Source organism: Petaurus breviceps, unplaced genomic scaffold (genome assembly GCF_028583685.1).
Source record: "Petaurus breviceps papuanus isolate PSGF00001 unplaced genomic scaffold, PetGlider_PUasm1.0 91133, whole genome shotgun sequence".
Taxonomy (NCBI): domain Eukaryota; kingdom Metazoa; phylum Chordata; class Mammalia; order Diprotodontia; family Petauridae; genus Petaurus; species Petaurus breviceps.
The window spans coordinates 29720793-29748283 of NW_027187419.1; the positions used below are offsets into that span (position 1 = coordinate 29720793).

Below are 27491 nucleotides of genomic sequence, written 5' to 3' on the forward strand. Positions count from 1 at the left end.
GGTTCCTGGCACATAGTAGGTGCTTAATAAATGCTTGTGGGCTTGACTAGTGAAGGAAGGGACTTCGAAGACCACCTAGTTCAACTGTTCATTTTATGCAGAGGAGGAGACTTAGGTCCAGGGGGGTTGAGTGATTTGCCTTAGGGAATACATCAGCCTCTCCAACCTGGTAAATGAACAATCTCTGGCCAGGAAGCTGAGCGACCCTGTCAGAATAAGCCAGCAATAATAGCCTAAAGTTCCTTTTCTAACCAGCTCTGAATGTCACCTAACCTCCAAATCCCCAGGATTCTTCCTTCTGACTATTAACATGAATAGAACCCTATTTCAGAAACTCCCCTTTCCCTTCTCCCAATGCCTGGTCCTGCTAGACCCAGATAAGAGCCAATTAAAACCCACCAGACTTGACTGGTTTGGAGGGAGAACACACCTGATTCCCCACAGGGCCCCAGCAGTATACCCACTTCCTCCTAGGGGCCTAGCAGATTTGTTTCTATCATTCTTCCCTTACTGCTCTACATTTTGTAAGTATCTTCCCTAAATTCTCACTGGCTTGTTCTATTGTCCTGTTGTGAGTTCTGTGTTTCCTTGTATTGGACTTTGATATTCTCTAAACCTTCCTGAGTCAATCTTAAGACATTCATCCAAGGTCAAATGGGCAGGCTAGTTTTATAGGCAGGATGTGAGCCCATATGCCCCAAATCCAAAATCAGTGTCTTTTCCACTATAGAAAATGGCAAACACCATTCAAACCCCAGTTCTCTGACTTCAAATTCACTCCCATCATGCCATCCCCAAAGATGGCATAAAGAAATCACTTCCACTCACAGCCCCTTGTTCTTAAAACAAGCTAGTTGCAGACGTGTTTCATGGAACACTATCATGAACCACAGGTGAGGCTGTAAAGCACTTAGAATTGGCCTAGGTCAAGTCCCAACCTCTAGGAAGCTGAACCCTGAGGCTAACTCTGTCCTGGCTACCCTGTGAATGTCTCTTAGAGATCTTACACCTCTCTAGTCTGCACAAGGAAGCTCCTTGAAGGAAATTAACCTGCATTTTACTTCTTCTGTATCCTCTACAATGCCTAGGATGGCCAGCATTCAATGAATAGAATAACTGGATTTCAGAGTTAGAAGGGACCTTTGAAGTTGTCCAATTCAGTCCCTACCATTTGCTGCCTCCTTGATTATATGATAATAATTTATATTAATAAAGTGTTTAAAAACTTCGACAACAAGCTTATACCACAATCTTGTTCTATAGGCAAGTACTATTAGCCCCATTTTACAGATGAAGAAACTAAGATCTGGACAGATAAAGTGACTTGCCCATAGTCACTCAACTAATAACTGTTGGAGGCCAGGACCTGAACTTAGGTCCCTAGACTTGGGAGCATTGTTTTCCATTTCACCCTTGTCCACAGTGAATGAATGAATGAATGAATGAATGAATGAATGAATGAATGAATGAATGAAAACATTTGTTAAATGCTTACTGCGTGCAAAGCACTAAGCTAATTGTTAGAGATAGAAAAAAAAAAGATAGTCTTTGCTTTCAAGAAATTCACATTCTAATAGGGAGACACTACTGTTTAGAAAGTTTTTTTAATTGCAAGTCATATAGAAAGGCACAGAGATCCCTAGGGTGCAACAGCAAAGCAGATTGTATCTTCTTTAATGTCATTTTCACTGATGAAACTATTATATATATTCAGTATTAGGAAAGTCGCAAGAAGTTTCCAAGGAATGTGCACATTACTAGAGGCAATACAATATGTACACAGTTAAGTAAAGACAAAACAATATATAGAAAGTAAAACCAAAAAAAAAAATCACCAGGGTTGGGGAGAGGGGGTGGAGAGGTTAGGATCAGCATTGCGCTCATGTAGAAGGTGCACTTCAGCTGGGTCTAGGAGGGAGCTAGGGATTACAAATGATAAAGGGAAGAAGAGGGAGCATTCCAGGTATGACAGATCAGCTTGTGCAGAGGCAAAAGGCAGAATTTCATGTACAGGCCACTTAGTCTTGAACGCAGAGTGTATGAAGGGGAATAATGTGAAATCAGTCTAGAAAAGGAAGCTGGAGCCAAATTGGGAAGGGTTTAAAATGCCATCTGGAAGCATCAAAGCTACCCATTTAACACGTCCCTCTAAAGTTAAGGCTTTGGGGTTTCAGAGAAGGAAGCCCTCAAAAAGAGACCAACCCTAGTTAAAGAGCCCACTCTTCACAAAGAGTTTGTTGATTCAGCAAACCACATTCACAAAGTCTCTAAGTTCTGATTAAAATATTCCTCCACAGTACATCTAAATTTACATTCCCTAATAGCTTACATTTATATAGCCTTCTATGTGTATTATCTCATTTGGTCTTCATGAAAACTCCAGGAATTAGACAATATAATTATTATGAAGGAATTAAACTGAGGATGGAACACAAGGTCTTCTGACTACTTCTGACTTCTACTGTTTCTACAGCATCATGCCTCCAATACCCACTTTAACTAACCCCTCTAAACTGTCTGAAGACGAAGACTCAGGATCTGTGAGGTCTCATACATCTTCTAGTCTACAAGAATATACCAAGAGCAAAGGGAAGACCTGTTGGCAATAGCCTCAAAGGAGACAACTGAGTCTTGAGATCATAGACTGGGGTGGAAGAAGCCTTAGAGATCACCTTTGTCCAAGACATTCATTTTACAAATGAGGAAACTGATGTTTAGGAAAATTAATGGACTTTCAGAAGATCAAATGGGGGAAAATCAGCAAAACCAGAATTTGAAGCCAGGCCCTCTGACTCCAGGGCTTTTTCCTAGAATAGCTCCTTCCCTTGCACACGCAATTTCCTTTCTTTTCCTTCATTGGTACAAATTCTTAGCAGTTTGTGAATTGCAGGAAGACTAGATTATCTGCTTATTTTGCAATTTACAAAGGATGGGGGGATGGAGTTACTAGAAATATAAGGGGGAAAGACTGCAAGTTTCTGCCAATTTACCAATTCTATTTCATTAAAAAAAAGTTCCTCCTCTCCCTGTAAAACCTTCCTATCTTTTGTCAAAAGGAATAATACTTGGCTTTTCTCTCTAGGATCATGATTTTTTTTTTTTGGCTTGCTTCTGAAACAGTAAAAACTTCCTTCCTGTGACAGTTCAATGCTTTTATTTTCTTTGTTACAGGCCCAGAAACCTTTAGGCAATGTTACCCTAAACTGGACTCTTTTTTTCTTGCTCATTAGTAGTATAGTAACAATGGGCCTCATCTTTCTCCCAACAAGGAAACTCTCACCCAGGGAGTCAATTAACTTTTCTGCACTCTAGACAACTCAGAGGGGCCAGAAGAAATAAAAGGCTCCCAAATAGCCTGATGACCTTTTTTGACCTTCTCTCCCACTGATGACTGGTTTGACTCCAAGATCCTGAAAAAGCAAACAGCCCTGAGTATTTCCTAGGATCAAAGATTGATGTAAAGCTGGAAGTGAACCCCTTAGAGGCCATGTGGTCTACCCCTCTCATTTTACAGTTAAGAAAAACCACACACACACACATACACACACACACACACACACTCTAATTGACTTGCTCAAGGTCACATAGGCAGTAACAATCAGAAGACAGGATTTGAACCCAATTCCTCCCAGGTCAGGGTATTTCCACCGTATCACTGTGCTGTTTCACAGTGAGCTCTGAGTTGCTCAATTCTGAAAGACAAAATCTATCAGAAAAGTCTCTTACCTCCTTCAACTTGTCTGCCATACTACTACTGCTTTTGCTGACTCTCAGTCACTCAGTCCTATCTGACTCTGCCAGATACTGGAGTCATTTGCCATTTTCTTCTCCAGTACCTACCCATTTTACAGATGAGGAACTGAGGTAAATAGAGGTTAAATGACTTTCCCAGGGACACAGAGCTAGTAAGTGTCTGAGGCTAAATTTGAGCTCAGATCTTCCTAACTCCATGCTGGGTGCTCTATCCACTGCACCACCCAGCTGCCCAAATATTGCCCCAATACCACCTCTAAACTTTATTAATCAACATTGCTTTCATCTTGTTCCCCTCAGTGCTTAAAGCCTTACAATGTCTCCCTACAGCCTACCACATTAAGGCCCAATTTCTGTCTGGATTCCTAGGTCTTCCCTAATCTGCTCCTTCTCTACCTCCTTAACATGACAAAACTTGCCACACACACCCTGCTTATAGGTGGGCCTGTCTCAAGGACTCACCGCCCTTGGCAATATGTGAGAAACAATCATGCCACATGCTTATTTTCCCTAAACAGAACCCCCTCTATCATCCTGTTGTAACCAATAATTCACAAGCAAAGAGAGTCCCAGAAATGGAGACCCACATTCCAGCTCTGCCCTCATGAACTGTGTGATGATAGGAAGGCCACAACTTCTCACAGCCCCAACTCCTTTATCTGTAAAAGGAGGATATAATATTTACACTGCTTAACTCACATAGTTGCAAGTAATGCACTTCACACATAGAAAGTACTTCTATCTCACCTCTACCTCCTAGAATTTTGAGTTTTCTTCAAGGCTCTCCTCAAAGGCCAACTTCTCCCTCCTTTGTAACTATTCTGTATATCCCTATATCCATACATATCTCTCCTGACTAGATTGATCAACTTCTTGAAGGCAGGCGCTATTTCTTATGTCTTTGCGTTCCCAGTATTTTGGCAGATGGGCTCAATAAATGCTTCTTGATTGATTAATCAATATCCATTCATCAAATACTAGGTGCTTATTCTGTATAATAACTATGTTAGCCATTCAGAGATACAGAAAGAAATAACATTCGCTAACATTTATATAACAATTACTAATGTGTCGGGCATTGTGTTAAAAGCCCTTGACAAAAATTATCTCATTTGATTTTCCTAACAACCTTGAGAGGTAGGTGCTATTATTGTGCCCATTTCACAGAGGAGGAAAGTGATTTGTTAGTTTCAGAGGTTAAGTGATTTGTCCAGGGACACACAGCTAATAAGTGTCTGAAGATGTATATGAAATCAGGTCTTCCTGATTCCAGGCCCAGGAATCTATCCACCATACTACCTAGCAGCCCCTGGGCCCTTAAGAGTTTATTCCATAGTTTGTTTATCTATCTATCTATCTATCTATCTATCTATCTATCTATCTCAACTCTGATTCTGAGATAACAGTAAGCAGCACAGCAAACCAACCCTCTCTCCTCCCCCATCAGCTTCCACTGTTAAAACTAAGGGGAAGTTGGCGGTCAAAGACAGGTCTGGCCAATCCCCCCCCTCCACTGCCCTGGGGCCACGACGCTCTGGCTCTCTCTCTCCTTCCCAGCGGATGCTGTCCTCCAGGAGGTCGGGAGGCTCCATCACAGCCCCTATCAATTGCAAAAACAATCTCCCAGGTGTTATTTTGCCAAAGTGCAGGAACTTCCTGCCAGATGCATGTAACATAAACCTCCTAGCACTGTGAAGAAAAATCACTGCCCCAAATTAGAAAGGCCCTCAGCAATTTTAGAACAGACTTTAACCACAACAGCAAACCCTGGGTGGCTCTGACCTTCCCCTTTCAAAGAACTGAGGAATTTACATACTGTGCCAGAGGACCCAAAGTTCAAAAAAAGCAACCAAAATCTTTTGAATTGACTTAAACTGGGTGGTTTTCCTAGGGAGCTGAATACCCTTTTCTGGAGTATGGATGTCCTAGAAATGATGCCTATTAAAATTGTTCATACTAGAAGAAGACCAGTAACATCAGATGTCGGGGTCAAGGTACAGGGTGTTTTAAATATAGATGATCAGTCCAATATGAGCTGGGATGGCTCTACCACAGGTCAAGCACAAATAGTTCATTTGAACATTTAGGATGGAGATGTCTCTAGATTTGCATCTCTCATGTTTCCTTTTTGCTTCTACGATTCGGTTCATGGAGCACAGGGCCTTCTTTGATCATCATCTCCATGTCTCACAATTGGTACTAAAGTTCTTCTGAGAGACCCTGAGAGTGTCCTTCTATCACTTCTTCTGTCCTCCATGTAAGCACTTGCCTTGTAGGAGCTCTCTGTAAAAGTCTTTTAGGCAAACATATGGTTGGCATTTGGGCTAGCTAGGATTTGTTGTGTGAAGTTTGAATTCGGTCAAAGGGCTGCCCTGGAGGACCTAGAGGGCTATATGTAACCTCAAGGCAACAGGTTTCCCATCCTGGGCTGACCCATTGGAATTGTACTCTCTGCAGTAGAGTTTGAAAGCTTGGCAGTTCAGTTCGTCAGAGGACCTCAGTATCTGCTACCTTATCTTGCAAGGTGATCTTCAGAATCTCCCTAAGACAACTCAAATGGAAGCAGTTCAGTTTCCTGGCATGGTGCTGGCACACTGTCCAGGTTTCACAGGCACACAACAAGGAGAGCAGAGCAGCAGCTCTGTACATTTCCAGGTTGGTAGGCAGCCCGACACCTCTTCCTTCCTACACTTTCCTTTGGAGCCTCCCAAACGCTGAGCTAGCTCTGGCAATGCCAGAGTCCACCTCATTGTCTTTGTGGACATCAATGGAAAGTACATTGCCAATGTAAGTGAACTTATCTACAGCATTTAAAATTCCTCCATTTGCTGTAACTGATGGTTCCACATACAGACGGTACAATGCTGGCTGGTGGAAAACCTCTGCTTTCTTGGTGTTGGTTGTCAGGTCAAGATTTTCCTTGGGAGTTGAACAGCTTCTTCCGGAGAATGGATGTCCTGGAGATGATGTCTATCAGAGTATATGGGAAGCCACGGCCCAGTTACCTCAAGGCCTTGTCCCTGCCTGCTTTAATATAATGGATTTTTCTTTCTCAAAGGCATTTGAACCAGTCAGCTGTGCTTAACCAAGTTCAAGTTTTAGGAACCTGAGAAATATAGGAGAGGTACATACATACTGTATCTCCCAACTCTTAGAAAAGACAGAATTTCTACTTTTGAATGAGACAGGAGTCAGAATTTCTATTCCCTACTTTCCTTCATCAATCAATCACTTAGAAAACCTTTATTAAAGCATCTACTATGTGCCAGGCATTGTACAACTGTTGGGAATTTTTCAACTAGGAGGAAGTGACCTTCTGGGAGTATTTCACCCACCAAAGGCTTGCACAAACTGTAGGTCAAGTAAAGTGAGTTGACAAATTCAAATGGAGAGAAGTTTATTAGTGTGCTGAGAGAGACTGCCCCCTCAGAACAGTCAACCCTTCCTAGTAAACAGATTGGGAACAGATACCTTTTCTGGCTCACTTAGAGTACATTGCCAATCACTGGCATCCTGTGGTGAGTTAATGAAGCTTATCTAACCAATTAGTTGTCTCCATATTTAGAAAGGTCATTACTACAACCAACTGCAGCTACCTCCCAGATCTGGGAAAAAGTAGACAAGCCTCCCATTGCAAACCTGGATTTTCTGACTTCAACAAAATGTAGGCTTGTAATCACATACATTTTAGAATGGAATTGTTATGCTGCCACACTAAGTGAAGGGGATACAATAAGAACACAGATTTAAGCAATCTCTACTTAAAAAGATTCCTACATACATGTACCATTATCTTGGTGCTTGGGAAAAAGTAAAGGTGGTTAATTTCCAAAAACCCCATAAAAATGCAGGGCACCAGCTTTCATCACACATACAGGCTCTCAGGCTCAGTATGAGTCAAGGCTATGATATAATAACCAAGAAAGTTAAAATAGTTTAAAATTTTTTTATTGTTATAAACTCAACAAACATGAATATACTTTTATGTACAGTGCCAGGACAAAGGACTAATCCCATTATACTCTGCTCTAAAGTTATCCCTTCCACATTGCAGGCATTAGGGGTGAGACACCCCTACTCCCCATACCAGAGAAGAAGTCTGAAGTTTTTTTCTTTTACGAGATATTTATAATGCCTCATTGTAAAATTTGGGTTAAATATTTGATCACAGGCTCTGGGTCATCTGCTGCCCTTATCATGTCATCTGGGGCTTCTACAAAACTCCCCCAAAATTCCCATTTAATTTGTTATGCTGACCTGAGATATATTGAAAACGCAATGGGGAAAGTCTCAATGTGGAAGGAATAACTGGAATGTTCTGCTCAGGATGCCACATTTTAGGAAAAGACATTGATAAACTAGATAATATTCAGAGTAAGGCAACAGGGATGGTGAAAGACCTTAAGATTGTACTGTGTGAGGACTGATTTAAAGAAAAGAAATAGTTTAGCATGGAAGTGAAAACTAATAGTTTAGCATGGAAGTGAAAACTAAATGGTAGGGACAAAATAGCTATATATATATATATATAAAGAGGAAAATTGAAGTTTGATTTATATCAGGGCAAACTTCCTAACAATTAGAGTCAAACAAACTGCAACAGACTGCCTTATGAGACTGAGTTCCTCCTATTAGAGACCTTCGACAGAAGCAGGATGACCACTTTGTTAGTAGAAGGGATTCTTGTTCAGGTGTAGGTAAGACTTTTACTTCTGAGGTTCTCTCCAACTCTTGAGTCTGTGATCTCTGATTCTGTGTCACCAGCTTAGCTATCAACTTCAGGAAGTCACTCAACGGCTTGATGTTGTTTTTGCCATTTGTACAATGAGGATAATAATATCTATCTCATGGGGGCCATTAGGACTTAAGAATGACTACAATACTGTTATTACTGAGATCAAAGTTTCTTATCATTGAGACATAGATCTTAAACCCTTCAAAAAGGCTTTAAACTAATTGATCAACAAGCATTTATTAAGTGTTTAACATGTGCCAAGGTAGTGTGCCAAGTGCTGGAAATACAAAAAAGCAAAAACAGGTTCTGCCCTCAAGGTGCTCACATTCCAAGGAAGGGAGAGATGAGCAGATAACATGTAAATCAGAGCATACAAGATAAATATAGAAGATATGAAAGGTAACTGGAATTAAAAAGAATACAGTCCAACGTTCCACAGCACCCTAGGCAGATAAACATTCATTCAAACTCTGTTCATTTCCATTAACTGATGACTTCATAAGTAACCCAGTCCTTCACTGGACCACTCTAATTGTCAGATAGCTCTTCAAATGGTTGAACTTAACTTCTAATAAGTCATTAATGGTGGCCTTAAAAAATTATTTTTTAAAAAAGGTATATTTGGAAACTTTTGTTGACACCAAGTTCAAGTTTCTATATGAGTACTGAACATATTTCTTTGTAAGTATTCTATAATTTTGTTGTGTGACTAATTCATACTGGCCTCCCTCCATGAGTATGAGTAAATAATTTTTCACTCTTGGTAGTGACATATGCCGGAGCTAGTAATTTGCTGTCACCAAAACTATCTTTAGAATTACATTTAAACAACTACCATCATAATAAAAATGATTCACTAAAATAAGCCAGATCTTCCCAGTGTCTGTGGCATTTCCTAATTAAAACTCTTTCATTCAGTTCTTCAAAATGTCTAAATTAAAACAAGAATCTAACCATAATCTTAATAATGAAACATTTGGATATAAGCATCCTGTTGGGCACTGAAAGAAGAAAAAAAATCAAAGGGAGTCCCACATCCTATCCACTGTCTGACATCACTATCATTCTATGGGAGGAAGCATCCCGAGTTTCCCACACAGCCTTGTAACCAAGGACTTGTCCAAAGAGAGAGGCAAATTCTATCATGTCAGAGAGGCTAAGTCACACCTAGAACATACCATCAAGGATCTGCCCCTATTTTTGACCACCCACTCTCCATTTCAGGCAAGAGAATTTACTTTCTTTACCCTAACACAAAACCTACTCATCAGGGTCCTAGGTGGTGCAATGAATAGAGCACTGGCCCTGGAGTCAGGAAGACATGAGTTCAAATCTGGCCTCAGTCACTTAACACTTACTAGCCATATGACCTTGGGCAAGTCACTTAACCCCAATTGCCCTGCCTTCCCCCCTCCAAAAAGCAAAAAAAAGACAAAAAACCCTACTCCTCCTACCTCTCACCCTATGGCAGCTACACCCCAGAAAGTCAATCACTGATTTCTCCTACAAGACAAAGACGATAAAGGGTTTCCTATCCAAGGCAAGGGTTGCTCAAGTTCCAAAGTCTCCTTTTGGTTGATGCACTGTGTTTACTTTTATTCTCTTGACTCCTCTTGCTTGTCTTTAATCTCTGCTTTCTTTGTACGTCCTGGCTGTAAGATGGCCTACCTCCATTTTCCATCTTAATCTCTACCTTCTGTGTATCTTCCAAGTCTGGACCACATTCTCAACATGCTGTACCCGATTTTCAGCCTCCATCTTACCCCTGTTGTTTTTACGTTAGAACTTTGTCTCTGAAAGCAACCAACCATCCTCAACAGCCTAGTGAAAGACACTAATAAAATCCTTAAGAGTAATAAATTCAGCACCAGCACAGACTGAGTTGTAATCTCAGTTCAAAACAGTCTCTCCCTCAGATGAAGAATAACTTCAGCACCTACCTGAAGGTTACTATGAAAATGCGATGACTCCCAGTGACAACATTTCACTCTTCCAAGGGCAATGAGCCCAATTCTTCAACCCACAAATCAGAAACCCAAAGAAGGAAGTCCTTACTAGGACAAAGGGGCAAGTTAGCTCTCCTTAGAGGAACACAAATGCTTCAGATATGGCTTTCTCCCTATGTGACCATATTGGGCATTTTCTTGTTCCCTAGAGAGCAAAAATAGGACAATCAGGAGGATTAGTTTGGAAAAGACTAACATTAACTTAAACATCTTGAAGCATAGCTCCCATTTTATTTCCCTATAAGTATCAAGTATCTGCTTAGAACATAAAATATCTATGCTTGCTTTCTCTCTTTTTTTCACTTTATAATCCATCCTGCGTATTAAAATGACCCCATTTCTACCTCATGTTTCCATGCTCCTGGATCCCCTTAGAGCTGATTAAATCTTTGTATGCCTTTCTTAGTAATCACTAGCTACCATAAAAATCTGAATATCCAATTTATAACAATTCTATCTAGAGTGATTTTTTAATCAACTTTGAAAAAAAATCAGGAAGACATGATTGAATCAGTTGGGGAGGGGGGTCCAAATGCAAACAACTCAACAAAATACTGCAAAGTCTGAATGTATGAACTCTTTTAAAAACTAAATCACCTTTCTGATTAAACCTTAATGTTAGCTGACTATTATCAAGCAAGTTCTTGCCAAAGAAATAAATCCAGAATTTGTAATGCAATTTGTGGAAAATGTATCATATCTGCTCAATTTAAGTATTATAGATCATAGATTTAGAGCTGGAAAGGCCATTAAACTGGCTTAACCCCTTTCTATTTTACATATGAAGAAACTCTGAGCAGAACATAGTTTACTGGAGAGGGCACTGGACTTGGAATCAGGAATTGTTATTTAGTCATCTTTCAGTCGCATCCAACTCTTCATGACCCATTTTGAGGTTTTCTTGGCAAAGATACTGGAGTGGTTTGCCATTTCCTTCTCTAGCCTATTTTATAGACAATGAAACTGAGGTAAACAGGTGTAATTTTAATGGAACAGGAATATCTTCCCCATCCATTAACAGGCCTATGTGACCACATGTGTCCCCTCTTCCCTTGGTATGAGGCATGCTCCCAGGTCTAAAGGTACACAGGTATTTTAATCATGGACGTCTTGCTGCTTTGAACTCCAGCCCAGCTGTGATATATCCTGATTCACATAGAGCCCACTAGGGAAGAAACTTGCCTAAGGAGCTTGCTTAGGGAGAAGCTTTCTTGTAGGAAGGCTTTCACACCTTTTGGTACTACGATAATTAGGCACAATGAGGGTTGTAATGCCTTCTGGTTCTGAGCCTTTTAGTTGAAAACCATATATTTCGAGGTTGGTATTTTACTTTGGGGGTTTGCTTATGAGAAGGACCTTTTGATTCCCTGGACCTGACCTGAGTAGTCATTTGCTAAGAGACCCCACACACACCTCAGAGGTTTGGTGCTCTCCCAAACTGGTGGTATATGTAGATGTTTGTATTACTTTATTCAGACAGTAGGAGCCCTGTCTGTTAAAACTGTGCTAATTTCTCTGCTTGTAGTTTCTACTTATCTCTGTAAATTAAAGTAAGATTACTGACCCCTTTAAAAGTTTTCTTTCCTTTAGCAAAGCAGATCAAAGAACCTGTGCTAGTAGCCCACCCTGTGTGCTAGTGTGGTTGCAAATATAACCCAGTTAAGTGACTTGCCAAGGATCACACAGCTAGTAAATGTCTAGCATCAGAATTGAACTCACAGTCTTCCTGACTCTAGACCCAGCACTCTAACCACTGTGCCACCTCACTACTCCTTGAATCAGGATTCCTGGTCTCTGAAACCAGTATTTTTCCCACTGTCCCATGGATTTCTATGGGTTGGTTATAGTTACTTATTTGTACTTCATAAGAAATCAGAAAGGATTTCAGGCAGCTAATTTGCCAGTCACTTTCTAAAGGAATAATGATGGATAAGCAAATCACTCTATTGTTTAAACCATAACAGCTAGGGTTAGCTCAGAGAAATCTCAGAGAAGTCACAAAATCACAGAATTTTAAATCAGAAAAGAAGGTTAGAGATCATTTTCTATATGGAAAAAACTGGAGATTGGGCAATGAAGTCTTGAAACTCCTTTCCTTGGTATTCACAACCATCCACCAAGATGCAACACCATCTAGTTCCAAGCCCTAGACTCAGAATCAAAAGAGTATGGATTTAAATTCTGACACTAGGTATGTGAACTTGGGAAAATATCTGTGCTACCTACCTCACATAGGATTGTTTGGAACAAAGTGTGTCGTACATTTTAACTGTTAGATAGATATGTTACTAATTACTGAGGATGTCTAGCATGGCATAGTGAATGGCACACCAGACGATGCCAAAACGGCCTGAGTTCAAATCCCACACCAGACACTTAGGAATAGCTACATAAATTATAACACCTCAGTTTCCTTGTCTATAAAATGGAGATAACACCTAATTCAGAGGGTTGCTGTTAGGATCAAAGGATATGTAAAAATGCCTTTTGAACTTTAGAGCTATGTAAATCTCTTTAAAGTAAGTTATTTTTGTTTCATACTATTCCATTCTATACTTTGTAAAAACAACTATTCACTATCCTCCTTACATGTTCCATACTTTCCCCACTTCTAAGGTTTTATATACACTGTTCCCTTACATACCCTTTTCCCCACCCTACCTCTCCACTTGTTGAGCTTATAAAGTTCATTAAGCATGGTAGTACTTAATAAATAATTGGAGTAAATTAGACTAACCATGACTTTAAAGTCACATCCTCATGAAGTATTATTTTGCATCACAGTTATTTGTATGTGAGTGGTATCTATTCACTAAAGTGTAAACTCCATAAGGACAGTCACATGTGTTATTTAAAGTTTTTATTTCAAACAACTGCTAGTGTGATGTTCTGTGTACACTGGGCACTTAAATGCTTCTTGAAGCAGCATGATTTCATAAATACCTGGAAAGACTTACATGAACTGATGAAAAGGGAAGCAAACAGAATCAGGAGAACATTATACATACTAACAACAATATCATACAATAAAGAACTGTGAATAACTTACCTATTCTCAGCAATACGATGATCCAAGACAATCCCAAAGAACTAATGATGAAGCATAATATCTGCCTATTTGAATACAGACTGAAGCATGCTATTTTTCACTTTTTTCTTTCATTCTTTTTCTCTTGAGTCTTCTTGTGCAAAATGACTTATATGGAAATGTTTTATATGACTGCACATGTATAATCTATATCTGATTGCTTAGCATCTCAAGAAGAATGGAGGGAAGGGAAGAAGGGATAGAATCTGGAAATCAAAACTTTTAAAAAATGTTTAAAAAGTGTTTTGACATATAATTGGGGAAAAAGTAAAATATATATTTAAAAAAATAAATGTTTGTTGAATTCAGGTAACCTACCAAGAGCAAACTGTTAGCTATTACCTCTCAATCCCTGGTCATTCATTTTTTGTTTACTGCTATCTACTGTTCACAGTTAGACCTATATCCAATTCTGGCTCAAAATTTCTCCCAACTAGATCAGTCAAGGGAACAAAGAACACTGACAAACCTACAGAATGTTAGTGTTGAAGGGCAAGAGAAGACCTATGATGTCTTATAGTTCAGTTTCAGTTATAGCTGAGAAGACAGAGTAATTTGCCTATTTTCCAAATTAGATAAAAAGCAGTTTAATTTGAGGAATATGAGCTTATTAACTAAAGAACAGTTCCCGTTATACTTCCTGAAGCATTTAGCTTCAAAATAAACCATAAGGCTTAATATAGAGCAATGCCTGAGCAGAAAGGTATGCTGAAAGATCTAATCTATAAATGGCCAAAGTAATATATCTCTGAAGAAATGCCATGTGATTTCCTTATTAAAATATCTAGAAAAAAAAATTTAACCAGACTTGATATGTTGTTTGTTATAGAAAACTACCAATAATGAAACTCCCTCTACCAATGCAGGTCAGAACTTGCTCTGTAATCTATTGCCTTAGTTGCCTGAATCACCTAGGGGTTAAGTGACTGGCCCAGGGTCACATGGCCCAGGGTCACATAACCCAGAGTCACAGGTGGGTCTGGAACCCAGGTCTTCCTAATTCTAAGGTCAGTTCTCCATTCACTATACCACCCTAGCTCTAGTTTGGCGAGTTCTCATCCTTCCACATTGACCTTTTCCTCTTCATTGGAATTATTTATCTTTTTATAAACAGAATTTAATTTTTGAAATCCTGTCATCATTCCTGGGTTTAATCCATAAGATCCTATATATCCTTCCTTTCAACCCTTTTAAATCTGCTCTCTGAAAACCAAGGGTAAATTTAAAAATATTCCCAGGGTTCTTCTCTTTCTGGAGAGACCATCACAGGATGATCTCTTCCTATTCAGCATTCCCAGCCCAAAAATCAGTTCTTCTTTGTGAGTGACAATCAGATCTATAATAGTGGTTCTTCTCATTGGTTTTTCAACCTTTTGAAGGACAAAGCTATCATTAAGGCAAGACAAGAAATTATTAGTTACTCTGGTTTTGGCAGAGAACTCCAGCAAAAAGTCAAATAAGTAAAACTCCCCATCACTCCTATCTAATGCCTCTATGTTAGGGTTGTGATACATTTTTCAAAGTCTTCATTTATTTCTTCTTTCTGTTTAGGCAGTCTGTCTACCATGTTTCTTCATTCATTTACTGGATTTCCTCATTTGAATATATTTTCTTAATACATAATACCCTGCCCTTCTTTTCCCTTTTGCCTATTCTGTTTCTTTTAAATAAATGTATTTTATAGAGCTATATTCTGATCATGGGTCTAATCCCAACAACTCTCAGAGTGACTTGGTCAAAGTATCTCTCTGTATCAAAGTATCCAAAGGTTAAATTTCTCTGACTGCATTCGAATCTCTAGTTCATTGTGCTTGCTTTTATACACTACAAATATGCATATGATATCCAGGACTCTTTTCTTGGATTTTTATCTCCTGTGAATTTCTGGCTATCTCTGATACTTTACGAATTCACTGTATTTTCTTATTTGAATGTATCTTAATGCATAATATGCTGGCCCTGCTCTCCCTTTTATCTCTACTAAGCATCTCTGCTGGTCTTTTTTCTTCCTAAATTATTACTACTCTCTAAGTTTCTAGCTACATGAATGTATATGGATGGTTTTCTCTCCACCACCCCCTTTCAATATCTAGTTTAAGGCTCTTTCGATTAGCTCTGCAAGATTACAGGCAAGTACAATCTTATTATCTCCTGTTGGATGCATTCTATCTCTCAACCAGAAATTCAGCTGATTTATTTCAAATCAATATCTAGAAATTTATACTGAACATCTTCTTAACCAACTATTTATTTCCAAGTCTGATAGTCTCTCTTCCAAAGCTCTTGACTTTGATAGGCAGCAGTGATGAAAATACCATCATGTCCCTCAAGTCTTGAGTTTCTTGCCCAGGAGTCTGTAAACTGGCTTGTGTGGCTTTTCTGCCCACATAATTTACCAGATGTGAGTAGTAGTACGGTCATCTAATTTGACAGATCTTGAAAGATTGTCTCTTTCATCTTGGATTCATAGTCTAGGGAAGGCAGCAAACTTCTCTATTATTGCTATCAGGTTAGCTGCCTTATTTACCCCTTGCCAGGAAGCTACAAAACACTATTACTGATCTCTGTTTACTTAGATCCTTACTGAATGGTCTCTCATTGACAGGATCTGTGTATCTACCTCATTTTCCAGAGAGTAAGCAGTTGCATCTTTTTCAAAGGGCTCATCCCCCTTATCTTCAGGAAAAGCTTCATAGTGGTTACTTAGCTCCAAATGATGAGTGACCCTAATTCTCTTCCTCCTCTGAGTCACATTTTTCCACCTTCCAACCTCCTGACACAGGTCAGGACTCCCTCTCTGCCTCTTGGGTTTTTGTATTTTTTGTTTCTCCATTGAAGCCCTTCTGTTGTTTTTAAAAGGAAATCTTTATTCTCCCTGATAACCTAGAAAGAGGAAGGGAATTCTTTGATCATCTTTACCTTTTCCTCTAGGAAGAAAACCTATCTCCACTTTGAGTGTAGATAGCAGTCATTTAGCCACATCAAAAATATAAACACTGAACACTCTCTGCAGGTCCCTGTATAATTCACCCTGCTTTCCATCCTCAGTCCTTTGTCATTCTTACTAGTATTCTCCCTGGACAATTGTTTATGGGTGTCTTCCCCTCTGAAGTTACTAGGTTCTTAATCATCATCTTGACAGTCACATACAACTTCGTTTCCCTTGTCTTACTAAGTGATTATATTGTCTCAACAACTTTCAAATTTTCTTTACAATTCCCTTCCTCCTTCTTCAGCTCAATCCTGCTCCTTCCCTAATATCCCTCGTCCAATACTACACTGCCACTCACTTAAAGGATACAGTTATCCAATTACAGTGTATGCTATAAATATAACTCAGAAAGTAAAAGGAACACATGACAGGAATCTTTTATACTGAGCACTGATTCCCATTTGGTATAGTGACTTTCCTTTTAAAAAGTCCAGAGAAGAGCCTCTAGGAATTCCGTAAGATTGGGCACCTAAGAAAGGTTATGTCAGTCCACCAACTTAATGAACATCTGTTGAATGTGAATTCTCACTTCTCATAGTATAATGGATAGAGTACAGTAAGAAGGCCTAAGTTCTAAGAGCACATTCAGAACGCATGCACTGGGAATTTTGCCACTAACTAGCTGTGTGATCATAAGCAAATCCCTTAAATTTTCTGATTTTCAGCTTTCTCATCTATCAAACATAAATAACAATACCTATCTGACCTTTCACAAAGGTTTGGGTTTTTTACTTTATTAGAAAATTAGATAATACTTGCAAGAAAACTATACAAAATCAGAAGTATGGTAGAAAGAAAAAGTATTTTTAGAAAACTTTTCCTAAAAAGTTATCTGAAAATTTATTAGTAACAAACTATAATTAATATTCTATGATATCTTTGAGATGAACATGTATCAGTTAAAATGATTTTCTATAGGATTCTTCCCCCAAATGGATTTTCTGAGCCTATCTCAATATGATTTTAGATAAAAAACTTATCATATCACATTTCTAATTCTTTCACTTGTTTGTCTCTGAGGCCTCTTCATTATATGGAGGTGTCCCTTAGGTTCTCAAAGGCTTTGCCAGTAGAGTACAAGCTCTGATAAGTTCTTCTAAGTTGTAAAAGATCATCTGAGGCCAAAGTTAGCTAAGATCAATGAGGCTATCCTCAGAGTAATGAATGTTTCAATAACGCAACTCAGCAAGAGAGTGGCTAAGAGATAAAGGGGTTATGATCTGCATTAGAAGTGGTACCCACGCAGACCACTACATATCTTTGAAACTCAGTGTGAGCTGATAAAGACCTGCACCAGGGTGGTGGCAGTGTAAGAAAAGAGAATGGAATTCATTCAAGAGATGCTGCAAAGGTAAAATTGATATGTGTTGGCAATAGATTGGACATGGGTGGGGGAGAGGTGAGGAGAGATAATAAAGAATCCAGGATACACCTGAGGGACTAAAAAGATGGTGTTGCCCTTGACAATAATAGGGAAATTAGGAGAGGGGAGAGTTTAGGGTGAAAGATCATGAGTTAAGTTTTAGACATACGTAGAAGATGTCTGTTAGGCGTCCCATTCAAGATGTCTGAAAGACAGGCTGGAAATGTGACACTGAAAGTCAGCAGAGAGCTTGGGGCAGAATGGTTCGATTTGAGATCATCAGCATAGAGATGGCCATTATATTTATGGGAGCTGATGAGATCACCCAATGAAGCAGTTTTGAGGAAGACAGACCTAGATGAGAATCCAGCAAAGGGGACTGAGAAGGAGTTACCTGATAAGTAGAAGGAGATAAAGAGATAAGTTTGGAAATAAAGGTGATACAAAACCAAAAGTTATGAATAAAAGATATTCCAAAATATATGCTTCTATGCTCCTGAAAATGTGCATGTAGCATAAATTTCTATAAATCAAATTATACTTAAAATGCACTAGAAGAACTGACAATTTTAAAGGAAACAGTTGTGCTTCACAGAATCTGAGAAACCTGCCCAGTGCCAACTGGGATCCTTTGGGTTCTAAGAAATGATGGTTTATTATCCTTTATCTCTGATGGGGAGTGAGGCAAGTTCTCTGCTCTTAAATTCCCAAACCTAGAAAATAATCAATGATCAGCTTATGACTAGATACAAAAAACCTAATATTAAAAAAGTGTTCCAAATATTCTACTCTGATTGGCTACAACAATTATCATACTACATTATTAGTCATAATGCTCACACCTACACTTTCTCCATCATTACCAGATTATCATCCTAGCAATGCAATACTTCCTCCTCTGATTCACCTTTCACCCATATACTATCACTCTCCCTTCCCCAGCATATTTTTCCTTCTGCCCACACATGGAATATAAGCATTTTTGTCTGTGTGTACTTAACTTATGGTTTATGTCTTGCCTCAGCTTCCTGTTTTTTGCTTTTAAACAATTTGCCTGATCTTAATTCCAGGTATTATTAGAACAGGGGCTGGCTATGGCGGTGGTGTCCTATTTTTGTTTGTTTGTTTTATTTGTCCTTAATGTCTGCATAAAAAAATAGTTCACAATTTAATAAATGTTTAATGCATGAAAGAAGGAATACATTTATTTGGTCTTAATTTTAATTCCTGTCAATACACTGAAATTTACTGGCACAAACCCATGGCCAAGTTTTCCTTCCAGTTAACATTCTCAAGCACTGCAAGAGAAACCTGAAAAACTGAAGAATTCTTCATTAAAGCAAATTACTCCTTAATTTGTCAGGCTTTTAAATGTCAATTTTTACAAAATGGGTAAAACAGCTTTATTAACCATGTGACCTGACAGATGTCCCAAAAGTCTTAGTGCAGCCATAAGCTATTTAAGTTGAAGCTATTTAAGCTTTCATAGCTTAAAACTTCACTAAGACTTTTGGGACATCCCATATTTTATTAAGGTTTGATCTGAGGCAAGTGTTAGGTGAGAGTATATGTGATTTCTTGATTTAGACCCAAAACCGTAACACTGCAGCATTAGCAAGATGGTATACTCAAAATTAACAAGTAGTCACTCTAGTGTACAACCTTGTACAACCTCACAGCTTTGCATACAGACTGAGAGACGTGTAGAGTTCTCTTCTAGCTCTGGATTCAGGATGCTATGATCTGGTTTTACCAGTGGTTGGGTAAAACATATAGATTAAGGGAAATCTGCTCATTAGAGGCTGATGTTTCACTGAACTAGTTATATCGATTCAAACTACTGTGCTTTAGACTACATGTGGGGGTTGGCACTGGGGATTCCTACAAATAGCTAATATTGACTAAGACCCCCACACATGCACACACACAGAGCAGAATGTTAAGGGGCCAACTTTGTGCCTTCTGCCTTCAGCCCTACTTTCCCCTTAGTTACTCAGCCTTCAGATTAACTGAGATGTCAAGTGGGCCTACGCCGGCTTAGTAGTGCCTCCACACAATCATTAGTGGTGGCAACAAGAAATCCTAGGGGAGAAAGGGCAGCTTAAGAATGGAGGTGAGATGATAAAGTTTGAACACCATTGATTTATGTGAAGACGTGTCTTCCACTGGATATGAATATAAAGAGATCTGAGACCACACCAAGGATTGTTGAAAAGAAAATTTTGCCTGGGTATATGACATATTTTCTCCTTCCACTTCCATATATTGCTGTCCCTGTCCCCCATCTCAACACTGAGATAGATACTGTAACAGCAAGTACTCTAGCATACCCAGAATGGCTGCTAGTACAGGTTCTTTGATCTGATTTTCTAAAGGAAAGCAACTCAAAAGAGAGTTAACAATTTTACTTTAATCAAACATATGTCATTCATTTAGTTCAGAGGCAAAAGTCAACACCCTGAACTTCAGAGAATACAGACAGAAATTACAAGCAGACAAAAAATACAGACAGAGAAAATAACACAACTCAACAGATCAACAGACAGGGCTTCTGTCTGACTGCTACATATATACAGTTAATTATCATAAAGAGAAGCACCAACATCTGGGTTTTCAAAGCTTGAGGGGCTCAACAGCTGCCCAGAGTCTCATCTGGTCAAATCACACAACTCTTCCCACAAGTGATCCCCAAAGCAAAACCTCACCTTGGAGTATATATACCCTTCTTCAGGGTCAGAGAACATCACAACTTTTGTGACCCACCACCTAATTACAAATAACAAAAGGTGTGGGCCTTCCTGAAAAACAAGCCTCCCCTAAGCAAGCTTCTCTTGCTGGGCTCTAAGCGAGACCCATTGGGGCAGGGAAGATCTTCAAATCCCCTTAACATTACAGATACCCAGACACACAGACACACATAGATATAAACCTCTTAAGATGACCTTAAGACTGAGTTTTGTCTTCACATATGCAGGACATTGGGCCTGGCACACTGAAGGATAATAAATACTTATTCATTGGTTGGTTTGCACACAGTAAAAGCTTACTATATGGCTGTTGAATTTTAAAGCCTTTTCAATGCTGAGGCAGCCCCTAAGCTTTAGTTAATGATGAGACTCTTAGGAAGGAGTCCTTTTGGTGTGGAAGGAAAATGTTCTGGCACCAGAGCAGCTCAAGGAGAATACATATGTGCTGCAGACTGTATGATCCTTCTCCCTTCAGGAATTTTTCTATAAGAGGATGGAGTCATCAGTGGCAATATTTCTCTTGGGAGGAGGGCACTCACATGATTCATCTTTGTGGGGTGTGATGGGGGGGGGAGCGGGTAAGAGAGAAATGAGTGTAATAACAAGCCTAGCAGGGAGACATTTCTTACTAGCCAAGGATTTGAGCCAGATAAGCACTGGAGTGAAAGAAGAATATGATATGATCTTTCAAGGAGGGAACAGAATGATGCTGTCAAGCTGAAGGCCAGGGTACAATAAAGATTGTTTTTATGGAGGGAGGAAAGGCAAGGCAATTGGGGTTAAGTAAATTCCCCAAGGTCACAGAGCTAGCAAGTGTGTCAAGTGTCTGAGGTCATATTTGAACTCAGGTCCTCCTGACTCCAGGGCCGGTGCTCTATTCACTGTACCACCTAGCTGCCCCAGAGGTTGTTTTTAAAAGAAACAAAGTCAGAAGACAGGAAAGATATCTACGCTGGTAGGGATGGGTCTCCAGTGGATTTCCTAGCCAATGTGATTCTTACCTAAATGCTCATAAGAAAAGAGACAGAGATGGTGGGTACTAAAAACTTCCTGAAAAACACCAATGATCAAACCAAGAATACATTTAAAGGAAAATAGAAAGAGGCTCTGCTGTATGGAAGATTTGGGGGCCCTACTTGAGTCAGTCAGTCTGGTAAACTAGGTAGTACAGTGGATAGAGACCTTGGCCTAGAGTCAGGCAGACTTGAGTTCAAATCCAGCCTTAAACACTTAATAGCTATGTAACCCTGGACAAGTCACATAACCACTCTCTGCCTCAGTTTCCTCAACTGCAAAATGGGGGTAATAATAGCACCTACCTCACATTTTATGTATGTTGTGAGGATCAAATGAGATAACAATTTTAAAGTGCTTACATAGTATCTGGTACATAGTAGGGACAATATTGATGCTTATTTCCTTTTTTCCCCTTCCTAGAGAGCTACTGAAATGTAGAGGTTACAGTTAAGTTAGCATTTCATCTTCTTTCCAGGGGTCCATGACAACAGATACAGAAGGTATCATTTAATTAGAGAATAGTTAGTCAAATTGTGGTACATGGATGTAATGGAATATTACATCAATGTAAGAAATGAAACATATAAAGAAAACAGTATACAGCAAAGAACAAAAGAAAACCTACAAGGAAGCAAAGAAAAGATGGACAGCTTTCAACATAAAGCACAGTATTTAATATACAGGCTTTCTTGAAATGATATGTTATTGTTATATATTCTGAATTCTCTCCTATGTTCTGCTGTGCTTATGACATGTATTTTTCTTTTCTTATTTTATATTTAAGTTTATAATGTTTCTTTTTCTTTTCTTATTATATATTTAAGTTTTAGTATTTGTCTAAAATTAAAAAATAGTTTTAAAAAGAAAACAGAGGCATGGGAAATTTTATATGAATAGATGCAAAGTGAAGTAAGAATAATCTCCAAAATAACATATATAATAACTACAGCAATATAAACTACATAAAATAACAACAATAAACTGAATACAGTATAATTGTAATAACCAAGTTTAGGCCCAAAGAGATGTCAAACTGTAGCCTCCTCCCTTCTTTGCAAAGATAAAGAACTAAAGATATAGAACATTACATGTCAAACTCAGTTAATATGTTAGTTTTGTTAAATTGCTTTTTCTCTATCCCTTTTAGTCTTTGTCATAAGAAATAGTTCTCAAGGGAGGGAAGGAAGGAAGAATTTATTTGTAAATAAGAGAGAGATAAAAATAAGAGATAGCAATATAATTTTTTAAAAAAGATATCCAGAGGAATTGTCAAGTAGTCCCTTTACAGATAAGGTCATGAGCTTTGAGGTAGACATGAACTTAGAGGCCATCTAGTCCAACCCCTCATTTCACAAGTGGGGAAACTGAGGCCCATGATCACATACAGGTAGTAAGTGTCAAAAAAAGAATCTGAATCCAAATTTTCCTGTTTCTAAGGTCAGTACTCTTATCAACTATGGCATGCTGCTTCTATTTCAATATTCTTTTTATAAAATTCATATCTATTAATGCCATAAAATCTACAATTCATGGAACAATGATTGATTTTGTTAAAAGTCAAGGTATGTGCTACTGTAAGTGTCCAATACCTCCAGTGGGCAGTAACATCGAAGAGGCATAATTTTTTTTTAATTTTAAATTTAAAAATTTTTTTTGAAGTTTTTTTAAAAGAGATATGTGTGTGTACATACAATTGTCCATTAGAATGTGAGCTCCTTGAAAACAGAGACTATGTTTTTTGTACTTTTTTGTATCCCCAGCACTTAACATAGTGCCTAGAACATAGTAACAGCTTAATAAATCCTTGTTGATAGACTAACAATTTTTGAATCTCACCCAAGCCACACAAATGTTTTGTATTGGTTCTGCCCCCATTATAGCTGGAAACTTTAACAAAATGGTTCTAAGATTATAGGACTGAGAGTTGGAAGGAGGTTTGGAGGCTATCTGTTCCAAACCTTTCATTTTACAGAAGAGGAATCTAGGGCTCAGGGGACCAAAAGTTCCTCCAGGTTCACAGAGCTACTAAATGTATGAATCCCCCATAGGGAGCTTATAACTCCTGCTACAGAAATGCCTTATCTTGTATTGTAGCTATTTCTGTATGTAAACGACCACGTAATAAGAGAGGTACTAAAGTATGGAGTGTGAGAGATTGCTTTGGATAAAGGCAATATCTTGGGGGCAACGGCACTGGAACTGGGCCTTATAGGGTGATCAGGAATTGGACTAGACTTGAATACAAAGGGGGAACGCATTTCAAACCCAAGTTATAGTGAAAGGAAAATAAAGAGTAGCCATTTGGATGGTGTTGAATGTACATGAAGGAAGAGTATTGGAAGATAAGACTGGAATGGTAAAGTATTGAGAGACTTGAATGACAGCCTAAGAACCTTGGACTCCAGTCTTTTCTTCACACAGTGCCAAAGTGATATTCCTAAGGTTCAAATCTGAGCTGTCCTCTGCTCAAACGTTTCAGTGGTGCCCAACTGCCTCTAGGAAAAAATAGAAATTCCTGTTTGGTATTTAAAGTCCTTCACACTCTGGCTCCAAACTTTACTATCTTTCCAGACTAACATCTTACTCATCTAAAGGCACTCCATGTTCCAGGCAAGCCGGCCTGCTTATGGTTTCCAATGCACTCCATTCCATCTTCCACCCAAAGCTATTTAGCTTTGCACAGGCTGTCCCCAGTGCCTGGAAGGCTCTTCTTCCTCACGTGTACCCCTTGTAACTTCTGGTTCCCTTCAAGGCTCAGATTAATTTCCTACTCCAAAATCACTGTTTTGTGTATTTTCTGTATATACTTATCTGTGAAGATAGTGTATCCCCCTAGGAGGATGTAAGCTCGCCAAGGGCAAAGATTGTCTCACTTTTGTATCTATACCCCCCCATTTTTAGCTCAGTGCATCACACGTACTAAGTGTTTAATAAATGCTTGTTGATTAATTAATATATAACAATATAAGTATTATACATAATAATATGTCAATAGTGGAAGACAACAGAAAATTCCTGAACAAGAAGATAACACAATTAGAACTGGGCTTTAAGAAGATCAGAGTAGTAGCAAGTGTGCAAGCAGAATTATAATGGGCAAAGAATGGAGGTGGGGAGATTAGCCTGAATGCTACTCTCATCTCATACTCAGAGGTCATTATAGAGCTAGAAGAAAGTCTTAGAGAACATACAGCTCAATTCCTTCGATTTACATATGGGGAAACCAAGGCACAGTCCTGTGAAATCACTTGTTCAAGGTCACACAATAAGTCGGTGGAAGAGCCACTGGCAAGTTAAAACTCTGGTCTCACAAGCAAATGAGTTCTCCATTATACCTTACTGCTAAGAGAAAGGTAAGGAGCAGATCCTTGAAGCCAGAATGGAAAGAATGACTGGAGAGACAGACGGAACAGGAATTAACAAATGTGTGCAGCAGAGTAGGGTTGAGGGAGAGGAGGAACCCTCCAAAAATGAGCTCTGTAGCACCACAAGGAACTAACAGTTATTAACAATGAAAAGAGAAGACCTGAGCTCTTCCTCCAGAAGCAAAAGATAAGGGGACAAATCGAAGCATATTATCTCACACACAAAAAGAGGGTGTGGCAGCCTGTAAAATACAGTAATAAACAAAGGGGTGAATAAAAGGGGATGACATCAGCCCAAGATGTGAAACTTTTTAGTAATTAAAGAGACATCAGACATTTTTCTTAGATTTGCTCTGCAGCACACATGACTACTTCAACCCAGATTGAAACTTCGTAGCAAAATTCAAGTAAGTTAGGAACCATTGGCAAGCTACCCATTCAATTCCCATAGCAGACCGTGGGGAAAGCCTGAGAAATGGTCCACTTACTGAGGCAGCTCAGGGGCTTGGTGGATAGAGGGTCTGAAGGCAAGAAGACCTAAGTTTAAATGCGGTCTCTGACACATACCACTTGTATGACAGGACAAGTCACTTAACCTCTGTTTGCCTCAGTTCCCTCATTTGTGTTTACATATGTATGTGTATGTATATATGTATATACACATGCATACATATATACACATGTATACACATCACATATACATGTATCTATATACACATGTGTGTATATGTATGTGAGTATGTGTAATGATAATAATAATAGACCTACTTCCCAGGGTACTTGTGAGGACCAAATGAGATAAAGCTTGTTAGCCTGTCACACAGTAGGTGCTATATAATTACTAGCTATTATGAAGATGTTACAACAGCAGCTGGGAAAGACTCTCCAGTTACAGCACCTAGGACCAAATTCACTGAAATTTCAAGCAGATAGCATGCATACTAGCAGTTTCTATTTAGTCTTTTCCCCCAGGTCTATGAAGTTCACTTTTCCTGAGCCCATTGGGGTGGTCAATCATAAGATACTAGCCTTTGGATAAAAGTTCAGTTCACGTTGAAGGACTGTAATAACTCAGTACTCTACCATTCATGTCAGAAGGGAAAGGATACAGTTTGCATCTTTTGTACAAACCTTCACAGACTCTGACCGCCTGCTCTGCCAAGCCTGCCCATCCTGTCCCCACTATGTTGTCTCATGAATTAGCCCCAGGAGGCCACCAGCTTTTTCAGGTTTTTCTCATGTTGTCCCGTGATTACAAGAATGCCTATGAAGTACTGTAGGCTGTCCAGGTTGTACTTTGTTCTCACTAGATGACAAGTCTATCTTTTTTTTTTTTTACCTCATCACATGTATTCAGTTGGTTCCAAGTACAAAATACAAAGCATGTCTTCTGAGGTACTCATACATGTTTCATAGGCCTCATCTATCTTTGGAAACTGAAACCTAGTACTATGAGACAGAATTTAGGCAGATGAGTTTTACCCATCACACAATCTCTTTAAAAAGAGATTGGCCAAGGGCAACAATCAAGTCACTTTACAGTAACATACCTACCAAAGTTCCAGACACTATGTCAGGAGCTAAGGATAGAAAGACAAAAATGAGATAGCCTCTCCTCTCAAGGAGCTTACATTCTATAAAAAAAGAAATAAAATATGCCTATATGTAATTATACAAAAAATAAATATAAGGTACTTACAGGTAGCGGAGGGCACTAGAAGCTGGGGGTGGGGATCAGAAAAGGCTTCAGGTAAAAGTTAAGCTGAATTTTGCAGGAAACAAGGGATTTTAAGATAGTGGTAAAGGGAGTATGGAAGGGGTATGGGGGGTGCTCTTTAGGCACAGAATATTTAGTGCCAAGGCACAGAACCTTAAGAGGAAATGTCATGTATGAGGGCAGTCTGGCTTGACCCACAGAACGTGGAAAGAGGAGAAATATATAAGGCTTGTAAAGCAAGATTATAAAGAGCTCAGAAAGTCAAACATCACTGTTTATACTTGAGAAACTCTGGAGTTTAGTGAAGGAGTAATGTGGTCAGACTTGCACTTTAGGAAAATCCCTTTAGCAGCTATGTGCAGGGTGGATTGGAATGATGAGAGATGAGGTAAGGAGACTAATTATTGCAATCTTTAGATGAGGTGATTAGGGGATGAACAAGGATGGAGGCTGAGTGAGAAAAGAAGGCAGATGGAAGAGATTTTGTAGAGGTAGAAACAAAAAGATTTGGTGACTGATTGGATAGGGAGTATGTTCCCAACATTCCTGGGCTCTCTATTTTCTAAGATGATATAAATACAATTAGAGATTTGACAAAGTTTAGCTTTCTTTGGCATCTAACACATGGGAATCTACATGATGTATCAGGTTTGACTAAAGGGAAGGGAAGGGGAAGAGAAGAGGGGAACATAGGTTTTGATAAAGGTA

At 39.0% G+C, this 27491-nt stretch overlaps 1 protein-coding gene across 13 annotated transcripts in view; it reads right to left on the reverse strand.

Moving 5' to 3' along the window:
- The window catches only part of AMOTL1 (angiomotin like 1), a 254555-nt gene that overhangs the window by 111195 nt on the left and 115869 nt on the right, over positions 1 to 27491 (reverse strand). For 2 of the 13 annotated variants that reach the window (XM_069080089.1, XM_069080092.1), the window contains exon 2: positions 10429 to 10639. The exons of 10 other annotated variants lie outside the window; for them this stretch is intronic. The gene's annotated coding sequence lies outside the window, so the exon portion shown is untranslated. Of the gene's footprint in view, positions 1 to 10428; positions 10640 to 26765; positions 27091 to 27491 lie in introns of those variants that run through there. One more of the 13 variants, XM_069080093.1, reaches the window with a different exon arrangement.